Source organism: Carassius gibelio, chromosome B12 (genome assembly GCF_023724105.1).
Source record: "Carassius gibelio isolate Cgi1373 ecotype wild population from Czech Republic chromosome B12, carGib1.2-hapl.c, whole genome shotgun sequence".
In the NCBI taxonomy this organism is placed as follows: Eukaryota; Metazoa; Chordata; class Actinopteri; order Cypriniformes; family Cyprinidae; genus Carassius; species Carassius gibelio.
Window position 1 is genome coordinate 3,696,953 of NC_068407.1, and position 12,459 is coordinate 3,709,411.

A 12,459-nucleotide genomic window follows, 5' to 3' on the forward strand; every position below is an offset into this window, starting at 1 on the left:
GGACTCTGCAGGAAAAGGCCAAGGAGCCAGGTTAGCCTGACAGGCATTCATTACGGCAAACGTCTCCAGGGGTCTCGTGAGCAAATGAGGAGCAGATTCATAATGTTGTGGCGTTTTTGTTTAACGATCTGAATCAAAGAAAAGAAAAAAAGGGAGGCTTGGGAAAGGGGGGTAAAGAAAGAAATGTAACACACACGGTGTCAGCAAGGCCATCTCAGCGAACAAAGTGAATCCTTTCTTTGTCTAAGAGCAAATTAGGGCTCTGGTTCTATTTGATGTGACTGAAGTTATGCATGTAAATTAACACTGTCTTGTGAATACGAATCAAATAATTTACTTAATGAGATATGGATGACGTTAGGAATTATTCACTAGGCAGCGTTTGAAAGTGTGCAGACTACTGTGATTTGTGGAATCACTGGCTTTGCTAATGTGAGTAATGAATTTTGTCAGCCCCAGCAGAGGAGGCCTTTTGTGGCCCAATCTTCCATTCAGACATATGTTTCAGTGCAGCCCAGGGTTAGCTGGTAGGGCACAACTTTGACTTTCAGAAGTGTCCTCATGACTTAATCATGATTTTTATTTTCACGAGACCAAGCTGAGTCTTTCACATCCAGTATGAATCACTCATTCGCATGAACTGTGAGACAGTATGTGTCTTTGCGTGGAAAGTGCCGCCCACATTTGATTTCAGAGTGAGGGTCCGACTGATCGGGGGCAAGAAATCAGCAGCTGGCTTTGAAAAAAACTGCTCAAGTTCCTGGCGTGACCTTGACATACAGATCCAGATAAATCTCCATCTGTCAGTGTCATGGTCCACGATCGACTTGATTTAACGGTTTTTATGACACGTTTTCCATCCGTGGTCTTAGCTCAAGGGCGAGCCTGGATAAAAGAGTAATACAAATGAGTTCTGATTCATGCATGTTTATTTGCACACTCTTTCAAAGCCTGATGAAGCTGGTGCTACCCTTTCAGACTTTAATGGAGTTCTCAGTGATGTGTCAATTTACAGATTATTATCGGTTTTATCTTAGATGATTCTCCGAAAATTGCTTAGGTGAAATAAAAATAGCCACAAATTGCTCACACTGATTACGTGTATAGTGCTATAACATCAATGTGGATAGCAGCACAGATAATGTAGCCTATTGCAGACTTAATCTTTTTCAAAGAAGAAAATAAAATCTGAGAAGCATGGGATGGTTATCATTTATATGTTTATTATTTATATATTTGATGTATTGCATGTATTTTTCTGAAGTCTGCTTAAATGAATCAGTCAATCAATGTTGTTCGAGGTTGCTCTTTTTAGCTCAGGAGATTTGATAGAATTCTTAGTTTCATTCAAGTATCATTTATTTGTCTTGTATGGTACTCGTAGGATCCTGCAGAAGAAATGAGTATCCACAACTGTTCAAATACAGTACAATATAAGAGTACAGGGAGAAAAAAAAAAAAAAAAAAACGGTATGTTGAATGCAGTACAGACAGTTTTTACTATATTGTGGAATTTTCTAATTCAGAGAAGAGACATGTATGTATGTTTGTATTCCCAACGTCTGCTAAAATGAATTGTGGCTCAAATCCACAATCCAGTTTCTCAGTTATGTTTGAGATGATTCTCCTTAAATCCCTTAGAAGAAATGAATAGCCAATAAATAGACAATCATTGAATTCACAAGGTTAGCTATACAAAAAAATTTCGATAGCATAGCTATCATAGCTTTTCAAAAGCATAACTTTTGGAACAATGTGATGTGATTATGTATTAATATATATTTAGCAAACTTTTTGTATACTGGCAAATCTGAACACGGTTTGAGATCCCTTCTAAACATTTGTGGTTGAAATTGTTCTCAAGAGAGTTATGTCTCAGTCAGTAAACAATATATATATATATATATATATATATATATATATATATATATATATATATATATATATATATATATATATATATATATTTTTTTTTTTTTTTTATTTTATTTTTTTAGTAACAACTGTTTACATGAAGTAAGGGAATAAAGCTTCAAATTTGGACAGCATAGCTCAGATAAATTTGATTTTGGAAGAATTTGATAAATCTTCTTTTTTTATTATTATTGCAGAATTTGGTATGCTGACAAATATAAGCACAGTTTAAAATGTTGTTGAGATTACAACATGAGATTACCCCCCCCAAAAAAAAAACAAAAACAAAAAAACAACAACCTTATCCATGAATACTGGACGTTTATTGCTTATGCTGAAGTCACAAACAATTTGTGGCTCCCATTGTTCAGTAAGCGTTGTTTAAGAATTGGCGTTCTCCTCTTCATGGTGCTTTTGTTTTCGTTAGGCATGGCAAGTTGAGTTACCAAATCACACGCTGTACAAGATTTTTGCACGTTTACACACCATAATGAAGGAGAGAGAGGCACTGCATATATCCAGGTCAGTCGGAAAGATGTTAACACTACAGCGGTAAGAGGATGTAGCTTGTGAAAAGACCCAGACAGGAGATTGTGTTTTTATGATGACTCACAGGGTGCCAGAAACCCAGTTTTTTTTTATTTATTTATTTTTTTTAATCCTGTTATCGTGCACTCTTAGCCTTCCTTTCCTCTGCAATGTCAAGAACGTTCAGGCAAGAAAAAAGTGAAATTGTGTGCACCAATTTATGCGTGGCGATCCTCATGATTGCATTTTCTAATTATCATTCAAGGCTGTCCTTGAGTTTTAATAGCATTCTGGATATTAATCTTTGCTACAGCATGCCTATTAAGCATTAGGCCAGCAAATCTTTTTTATTATTATTTTGCCTGTTACCATACAACAAAGACAAGCTATCTTGCCAGATGTTTAGGACTGTCACTTAATTATCTCACTTTGATTAGTGCATTAAAAACGTGTTTATGTGCGGTATAAGGGAGGTTCTGTGATACTATAGGGGGAGGCATGGAGGAAACACGAGGGAGTGGAGCGAGGAGGAAGAATCTTCTCACTTGTCCTATTAAGAGTGTCTAATTAGTGTGTATATGTGAATTTGGGCATGTAGACATGCTAGTCGAGGCATAATGAGGTAATGCTATATAATTATGAATTAATTGGCGGAGAGGACAGCGAGTTGTCCTTTCGGAAAACTCCGCACAGCTGACCCCCGTTGATCGGTGTGAGACACTGAAAGCATTTTGTGAGCGGTAATTTGCAAACGGGTGACAAAGTTCAAGTTTTGTAATTTGCAGAGTTGATTGACAGTGATATACAGCCCTAGTCTGCAGGATCAGACCACTAGCGCAAGCACAGACCCGCCGAAGTCTTTCTATGTAATTGCCGTAGTCCCGTCTGCAAGGTAGTGCTATATTTCTCCCGAGGTTCATAAAAGCAGTCTGGGGCAGCGCTGTCTTTAGGGAATACATCTGCCAGAGTTCAACACAGCTTCGTTCACTCATGCTATCTGCCTCCAAACACCCCCCTCTTTCTCTCCTCAGTATATTCCCCCTTAGACCGTATCAGACACGGATCATTTAGGGAAACTGGGTTATTTCTGTCCACACCTGACTGTGTTCTGATGGATGTCTGGAGCCATATGTGGGATACGGAGGCTTGTGTCTGTGCATTTGTCGTGCTTATTATTGCCGGGGGAAGTTTTCCGGCGCTTCTCGTTTTAGTGACCTTGACATCTCAAGCGTTAAAGGATGGAGACTTCATTCGGGTTATGAGTTTGTAGGGAGAACTTCACTTCTGGAAACAGGATGGGCAAATCGCTTAATAATATATATATAGACTGCATACGCTCTGAAAAATTGAAATATTGCCCGAGGCCTGTTTGATATTTTTTGACAATCGAAGCAGCATCGTGGTCTGTCCAGATTACTTGCAGGGCAACAAACTCTCTGGCACAGTCGTTTTTTTGTAATATTTACTATAGCAGAGCCCTTCCTTCACTTGAAATGTAAGGCTGGGGCTTGTGTGGTTTTAAATGTTTGTTTGTGAAAGTAAAGTCATGAGGGTTTAAAAAGATTGAAGATCAACCATGGTTGCTGCTTAGCACTGAATTTTGAGCCACTTGGTGGAGCTAACTCTCTCTCCCAGATAACACTGAAGTTCTCTGTCTGTGTCTCGCTCTGTTTCCCTGTGTATATAATGTGCCTTCAGCCTAAAATGCAGGGAAATAAATGCAGATTTGCACATTATCTAGGAATTGGAGTCTGATTGGCTATTTACCTTTATTTTCAGGCTAATGTAAATTTCGTCTTCATGGCAGGACAAATATATATACACACACACACTTAAATATATCATAGTCAGAATTAAAGCTTGATTAATTCCCAAATGATTGACTGTTATTCTGTTTTATGGGTCAATTTTGACATCCAGGTAAAGTAGAGAGCTATACAATTTCTATACATATAACAGCTCAGAATTTCATATAAATATTTAAATTTGACCTTGGAATCCTGCAAATTCGGGGCAAAGTTTGAGACATCTGTTGAGATTTCTTTCAAAGGCGAACCATTCCGATGTTTTTATCAAATGGGGGGGGGGGGGGGGGGGGTATGAAAAGCAGGAGACTTTAGGAAAGGTCTCCTATTGTATTCAGTTTAAGAAAATATTGAGATTTCATGTGATTGATTCTTTCATATAGATTGTTTCCAGAAGAATAATCTGTATTAAACAGATACAAAGAGTTACATAAGCCTGTAAATGTCTCTCTAGACATGCTGTGTGCCGTCAGTGATAGATCTTCTATTCACAGGCTTTTGTGTATGTTTCCAGGTGAATCGTTTTGCATCGAAAGAGATGCTGTTAGTGTGGCTAATTTAGAAAGCAGAAATGCAACGGGCACTTTAGAGGTTAATTTGTGTTGGACAATAATAACCACTCACTAATGACTTCCAATACAGAGATCCAGTTGATCGGCTGTATTTAGAAGCAGCATAATCCCAGTGTGTGCATTCATGTGTATGTGTGTGTGTGTGAAAGAAACAGTGAGAGTGAGTGAGTGATTAGGCTTGAGCAGCGGGGTAGACTCTTGCTGTGTCCAAAGCAATACATATTTATGAAATATTCCTGCATGTCTCTCTCTCTCTCTCTCTCTCTCTCTCTCTCTCTCTCTCTCTCTCTCTCTCTCTCTCTCTCTCTCCTGTACGCACACACACACACACACACGCACGCACGCACACACACGCACGCACGCACGCACGCACGCACACACACACACACACACAAACACGTACATAATTTATCTTCAAACTAAGCAGCCAGTAAAATAGCTGCCAAATGACATACAGGTCAAGGCAATAATCTGCTTATCAGAATCAAGCAAAAGCATTTGTATAATTGCGGGATTCATTGTCAAATAAAATTACCGCAGAGCAGCTCTGCTAGCCCGTCTGAAGTTTTTAGATGCATCGTGTAATGTGTTTATCGTATATGCACATAGAACAATCTTATATTGTTGTAGTAAAAAGATTTCCCAATTATTAACAATAATTATCCATTTGATCTTAAACAACAAACTTTACATCCATATTGGCACTATATATATATATACTATATATATATTTAGACCTCTAAATCTGACTTCTCAAGACTTCAAACAGTTTCTATCCAGGATTTCCCCGCAATAAAACAATAGAAACTTTCTTTACCAAAACCTCAATAAATCCCGTACAGCAGGTCCTTGAGCATTACATTCACAAAAGCATCCAAACCCTCTCTCTATGTCCTAGGCGCATTTTCAGAAACCACCTGCAAAAGAAACTAATCAGCCGTCTACTCACACTCTCTTTTTGCCTTTGCCACGTCTTTCTCAGTTGCTTTAAATCCGTCTTAGCCACTCCTTAATCAAATAGTTCCTCCAGTATAAAATGATCTCCACAGCAGCCTCTCTGCAGGGCACATCTGTCTTAATGATAAGCTTTAGATTCAGCGAGCGAGAGAGAAAATTACGTACATGACTGCTCTCTTTCCGGACTCTCCTCATCCGTCTGAGCAAGAGTGGGGGACCGAGAGAGCACAAGAGCAACAGAGCTGAAGAGGGAGGGAGGGACGGACGAGAGAGAGACACACACAGAGAGAGAGAGTTTTACCTCCGTTGTCTATACTCCATTGTTTTCTGCTGTTTTCGGCACACTTCTATATCTCCTTAACATAAGCTCCATGCTTGTCAACTTCCCTCTCAGTTTTCTCTGTAAGACTGAACATTGTTCTGAAGCTTCCTGAGCGAGAGAAAGAAAGAAAGAGATGTCTGACTGCTTTCTCTCTTTTATTCTAGTCCCTTTGTCTTACATGCTTTTTGATTTCTACTTGTCTTTTTACCTGCACTACGTCTCCTTTTTTTTTGGTCTGTCTGAGTATTATTTTCCTTTCACATGCATTTCTCCCTCTCTCTTTCTCTTTTTGAGTGTCAGGGAGATTGTGGCAGTGGGATTGAGCCCATGATTGGCTGCCACTCAGTCGTCGCCGATGAAAGACAGCGGGGAAAAAAGAAGAGTAGAGAGAGCCGAAGAGGCTTTACACCCCTGGAGCTGCGGTTTTGACTTGGCTTGCCACAGATTGTAGGGGGTAGGGGGGTTAGAGAGATAAACTGCCAGTGTCTGAGAGAGGTGGAAAGTGAGAAAGCGAGAGGGAAGAGGTCAAGGAGATGAGGGCCACGGGCGTTAGAACCGCAGGCAATAGATGGCGGTAGCGATCCACAGCTAATGGACGTCGCGTGATAGATGGACTCATCGATGCTAGCTGTCCAAAGCGATCCGAGCTTGATCTAATCAGGGTTCAATGACAGTGGAATGAAGGAGAAAGAGCCCATAATAGGTAAATCAACACCAGGAGAGAGGCAAAAGTGAGGTAGGAGTTGGGGGCGGGGTAGACCATGTCCAGGCACTCAGAAGAACGTCATTACTAGCTCTCTCCTCCTATTCATATCAGTCCATCACTTCACATAAACCGAACCGATGCAGAAAAGCTGGATTTTTTAATGCAGCAAAGACCTACTGAAGAGATCATATGTATTACCAGAGCATCAGACAGCTAAAAAAAAAGTTAAAATCGATGCAGCTCAACATATCGACCTGGAACAAAGTTTAAGAACCTCCTTATGTTTATATGATCAGCTCTATCATTAGATAGTACATTTTAATATTTTACTTTTTAATTTATTTATTTATTTATTTTTTTCTTGATCGTAAGAGGCTTCTTTCAAAAGCATTAATTAATTTAACAAAACCCAAACTTTTTGGTATTCTATATTATATTAAATGGTATCATCTTGTCTAAGTTATAGATAAACCCAAAATACTTATAAAATTTAAATAATACATAAAACATTAAAACATGATTGGCTGGGGTTGACGTGTTGTGTAGCAATGTCACACGCAGTAGGACTGACAAGTGACTCATTGCACAGTGATAATACAGGTCTTTTACAAAAGGCACAAAAGTAGGTTTTAATTTGTCTTTATAAAGAAAGAAAGAAGAGAAAAAAAGAAATGTCATGGAGGTTGATGGGCTCAAGGAGGTCTCAGAGCAGGGATGGGCTCAATTAACACAGTCTGTGTGCTGTAAAACACTGCTTTGTTGTAGTGCCAAGTTCTCATCTTCTGTAATTTACACAGAATATGCACTTATGCTGTTTATAAACATGCGCAAGCACTTTGATAAAAGGGACAGACAAACCTTTTTGGAAATGTTTTACAGAGATACCATGAACACAAGGTTGATCTTCAGCCTGTGGGAAAAGATGGGAGTCCTGCACAGCTCCGGAGATACTTGTGCCAAAAATAAAGGAAAAAGGGAAAAACTCTTGGCTTCTTTATCTATTTCGGATCTTTTCCTTACATATATAAATAAATAAAACCTAGTCACCCTGAGGCCATCCAAGATGTAAACAAGTTTGTTTCTTAATTGGAACAAATTTGGAGAAATGTAGCATTACATAATTTGCTCACCAACCGAAGTCAATGGGTGCCGTCAGAATGAGATTACAAACATCTGATAAAAACATCACAATAATCAATCAATGTTTTGTGAAGCAAAAGCTGTGTAATTGTAAGAAATAATTCCATAATATTTTTTTTTTTTTTGTGTATGTTTTCATTTAAATTTTTCATTAAACAAACATGTGTCTCATATAGTAAAAATAATAGTAAAAAGTCAATCCCCTCTTGTTCCTTCACATCAAAATCCACCAATATATTTACTTAGAACTGTTATTGCTTATTTCTCACCTGATTCAGACAATTATTGCAATGTAGCAGTATGTCTGAAGTCTTGGGCTTCAAGCTATTGCATAATGAAAATAAATGAGCTAAACTAGCAAACCAATTATATATCTGCGATTAGAAATTCCTGGTACCATCTCTTTTTATGCATTGGAATACATTACCTCATGAGACACTACTGCTGTGTGACACTGTTTGACTTTCATTTAGCATCACATATATGATCCAGATCTCTGAGATTTATCAGACTCCCTTTTCCATCTTCCAGTTCATCTCATCTCTGTTGATGGCCGAGCGTGGGAAGTTCAGTCTGTTGACAAGTTCCGTCACGGTGTGTAATGTCTCCAGTTGGGGGCAGTATTGGGCCAAAGTTATTTTTTGAAAAAGCTCCACATCCATTCTCTCTGACTAATGACACATTATTAGGCCCGATCAACAATAAATAAAATAAACAATTAAGAACAGAGCTACCATGTGGCCAGCACAGATATACAGATGTGCATGAGCAATCCAGACCACAGGAATTTCATGATCGTGACTGATAATGTAGAGGAAAGCTGAGGCAGAGTTCATATGAAAATATAAACAGTTTCACACATAGATACTTACTCTTATTCCTACATTTCCAGTTACATTTTCTCTACCTCGCTGCTTGTTACTGGACACTGCAGGGGAACCATTAACATCCCCCCACATAAACACACATATATTTTCCTAAACAAACAGAAATGTCAGAGTTGGTTTGAGTCATCAGGCTGGTAAACGCTGCAGACTGGATCCCGCAGTGCTTTCAGCTGTTTCATATGCCCTCATTTATTTATTTATGATTTTTTTTTTTTTTTTTTTTTCTTTTTTTTCTGAAGAGACCAACCGCAGATGAGCATTATTGATCAAGGCCACTAGACAGTGATGTGATTTGAGTGAAACTGATAGTGATGTCAAAGACACTGCAGTGATCCTTCACAACCATCAAAAAGGGCATTAACAGTATAGTTTTCTTAGGGTCTGGATGCCAGTCACTCTCTGATAAATAAAGGCAGTCGATAAGAGTCGAATGCAGTTTGTCAATTTTTTGTAAGCAGTTTCATTCTGACAGTCTGTTTTTGTTATTGGTTCATGTCTATGTAAGGATGAAACACTGCACTAAAGAACTAGACTGTGGTTCCTGCATTGCTCAGCTGTGCTGCTACTGAATCTACAGTGTCACAGCAAAATAAATTATGTTTTAGCTGAGTTGTGCTTGCAGTCTGAATTGGAGGTAATGAAAGAGAAACACTGGGAGCCGCAGAATGAAACAAATACAATAAATAGGCAACACATATTTCTATTGAGTTGTCCTCACTGGTTGCACACAATGAGGAATATTCAGCACGACCAGTATAGTCCGATTTTTGAACTGGCTCTTTGTAATGAAATGGACCAAAAGATTCACGAATCTGACTCATAAGTTGAATCACTCTGAATCACTTAAAGACGTCGACAAATCATTTGAAGCCATTTTAATCGATTGATACTTTAAAGCGCTATGTAAAAAAATAAAGGTGACTTGATACAGCTACTCAAAGTCTGATTAACTTTGATTCAGTGTTTTTATCATAAATATATATTTTTTTATTAATCTGAATTAAAATATTGGCTAAATATTAGATTAAAAAAAGTGAACAAAAACAAGTGCAAACAATAAAATTAAATAAATAAAAATAATAATAAATGTAATAATAATAATAATAATAATAATAATAATAATAATAATAATAATAATAATAATAATAATAATAATAATAATAATAATAATTATATAAATACAGATTGTTTTACATAAACTTTCTTATAATTCCCAGAGTTAGCCTGAACACAGTAGCCAGCCATGAGCCATTATCATTCTCAAAGACTTTTTAATGCTACAGACCTATATGCAAAATCACATCAGCCTACTTGGGTGATTTTTATTGTCAGTGTCAAATTGAGGCACTAGACTGTTTTTTGGTCTTTTCTGCTCTTCATTTTTGCATACAGGAAATGATAGGTAGCAGAATTAACACACATTGAAAGCCGAGCAGCACAGCTCATTGTGTCAGGATGTGTGCGTTAACCACTAGGCCATTTTCAAAATTGGTTTATAAATCAGCATACTGTAGGTCTTTTATGGAAAATCATCTGTGAATCTGCCGTTTGGCTATTTAACCTTTGGTTAGCTCAGCGTGTGTGGATTAATAGAGAGGATTGGCTCCATGTGAGTAAACCAACCCAGATGCTGAGATAATCCTGGAAAGACATGGTTGGCATGGCGATAGACCCTAAAGCACAGCCACCGTCTTTGTTGGCTACTGGGAGATTTCTGGTGTGTCGTCACCAGATGCTTCCATTGCTGACAAGTGCTCCAGGGGGTTTCTGGGATTGAAATTGAGTTCTGAATGTCTCAGGCTTAAAATAAGATGTGCTAAAACAAGGTGTTTTCTGAGATATGTTATTATGTATATATGTATGTATGCACATATAGGCCTATACAGGCTCTATAAGAGAAATTCACTTTGGAAAGTTTGGGGTCGGTAGAATCTGATTTTATTTTTACTCACCAAGGACACATTAAATTCATCTAAACTTTCTATTAATCAAATAAGCATGAAAAAAAAAATATTATTATTTTATTGTTTTGCTACTAAGGTTGAAGTTGCTAGAATTGTTTTTATTTTTTACTTTTTTTACAGAGTTTACCAAACCCACATGCTCAAGTGATGTTTCCCTTATTAGATTGACCTTGTTAAAACATCACCAGAGATGCTTTTTGGTTTAAGGCACATCACTACAGTGATGCGACATCAGGCTGTCAGTTATATAAGGAGAATAAGGCCCTCTCATGGAGGTTATGCTGACTAATGGCTGCTCTCCTCAAGTTTTGCAGGAGGAAACATTAGGACAAGCGCTGCTGGAATAATGAATGGCGCTGGTGTCGCTGCATGTTTCTCTGAGCTCCTCACCTCTCATCTCCAGCACCATCCGCCGCAGTGAAGCGTGTTTCATTTCAACCTTCCTTCAGCTGTCAATTCATATTCATGTGAGGACATTGACTGAAAGGGGCTGCCGCACACCTACCTCAACTGTGAATTAAACCTGACTGCGTAATTAGTCAGGCCAGCACTGATAGGCTTATTTGTAGAGATCAAACACATCTGAAGGGAAGATGGCAGAGTGGACAGAAATAAGGCCTTTTAGTCTTTTAAAAGCTTTTCAACCTAGCAATTACTAAGAAGAAGAAGAAGAAAAAAAATCACAAGAATAATTATATATTTATTGACTTATCTGACACTACTTGCGAGCCAGACAAGAAAAATGCAAAGAATTGCAAAGAATAGCATGACATATACACTGGAAAAACATGCATGCATTTCACAATTAATTACAAATAAATGACAAGTAACATGTTAAATATGACATTTTGAAGTAGCAAGACTGAAATTGTACATTTTCCTGTACAATGTACTCCAGTAACCTTTGTTTATGACTTTAATAGCCATGTTTTACTGGACATGGTATGTCATGCTCATTTCATGCAGGACTGTGCAGAACAGAGGTTTGTTCTAGTATACTGGTATGAGGTAAACTGTTGCGATTATCTGTAAGAAAAAGTTCATGCATATTGTCACTGTGAACACTGGGTTGTGGATAGCAACACTCACCATCATAGCCACAAATCAACAATCCTGATAACAGCTGTTGTCTCAGAACTGTCATTATTATAAAAGGCTCCTCATCAGTTTCCACACTGTGCAGGAAAAAGACAAAGTGAGGTAAAAGCTGCAGGGATATATTGTAGGCAGTATTTTCAAATTTTCACTGTGGATCAAGACTGTGTTCCTAGCACACCACATTTCTTACAGTTATAGCTGACTGGAATATGTGGATTTTTGTGGTTTGTTTGTTTTATTTTGGTGTGCCTCGTTTTTTATTGTCAGAGCTGACAGGACATTGTGAATCTGGAGGAGGTGATCTATCATAATGTGGAATAGAGTCGTAAGTGTGTGAGATGGAACTCGTATATCACTGCCATGTTTACCTGTAAATAACCCGGTTTGAGACTTCTCATCATTTTGCCACACGTGCGTGGACAGAGCAACTCTGAGTGTTACTCCGAATGTGACTGTAAAGTCTTTCACACGCCGAGTCTTATCTGTTTCAGGAAACCACACATTCACACAGTCAACCTTAATTTGTTTTCACGCTAGCATGTTTTATGGATAACTGAAGATATCTT

The 12,459-nt window shown here is 38.1% G+C and overlaps 1 protein-coding gene across 1 annotated transcript in view; it reads right to left on the bottom strand.

The window, feature by feature from the left end:
- Positions 1-5,961, bottom strand: part of LOC127968753 (cadherin-10) — a 49,438-nt gene extending 43,477 nt beyond the window's left edge. Inside the window, exon 1 of the mRNA XM_052570088.1 lies at positions 5,769-5,961. The gene's annotated coding sequence lies outside the window, so the exon portion shown is untranslated. The remainder of the gene's footprint in view (positions 1-5,768) is intronic.
- Between the last annotated feature and the right edge of the window lie 6,498 nt (positions 5,962-12,459).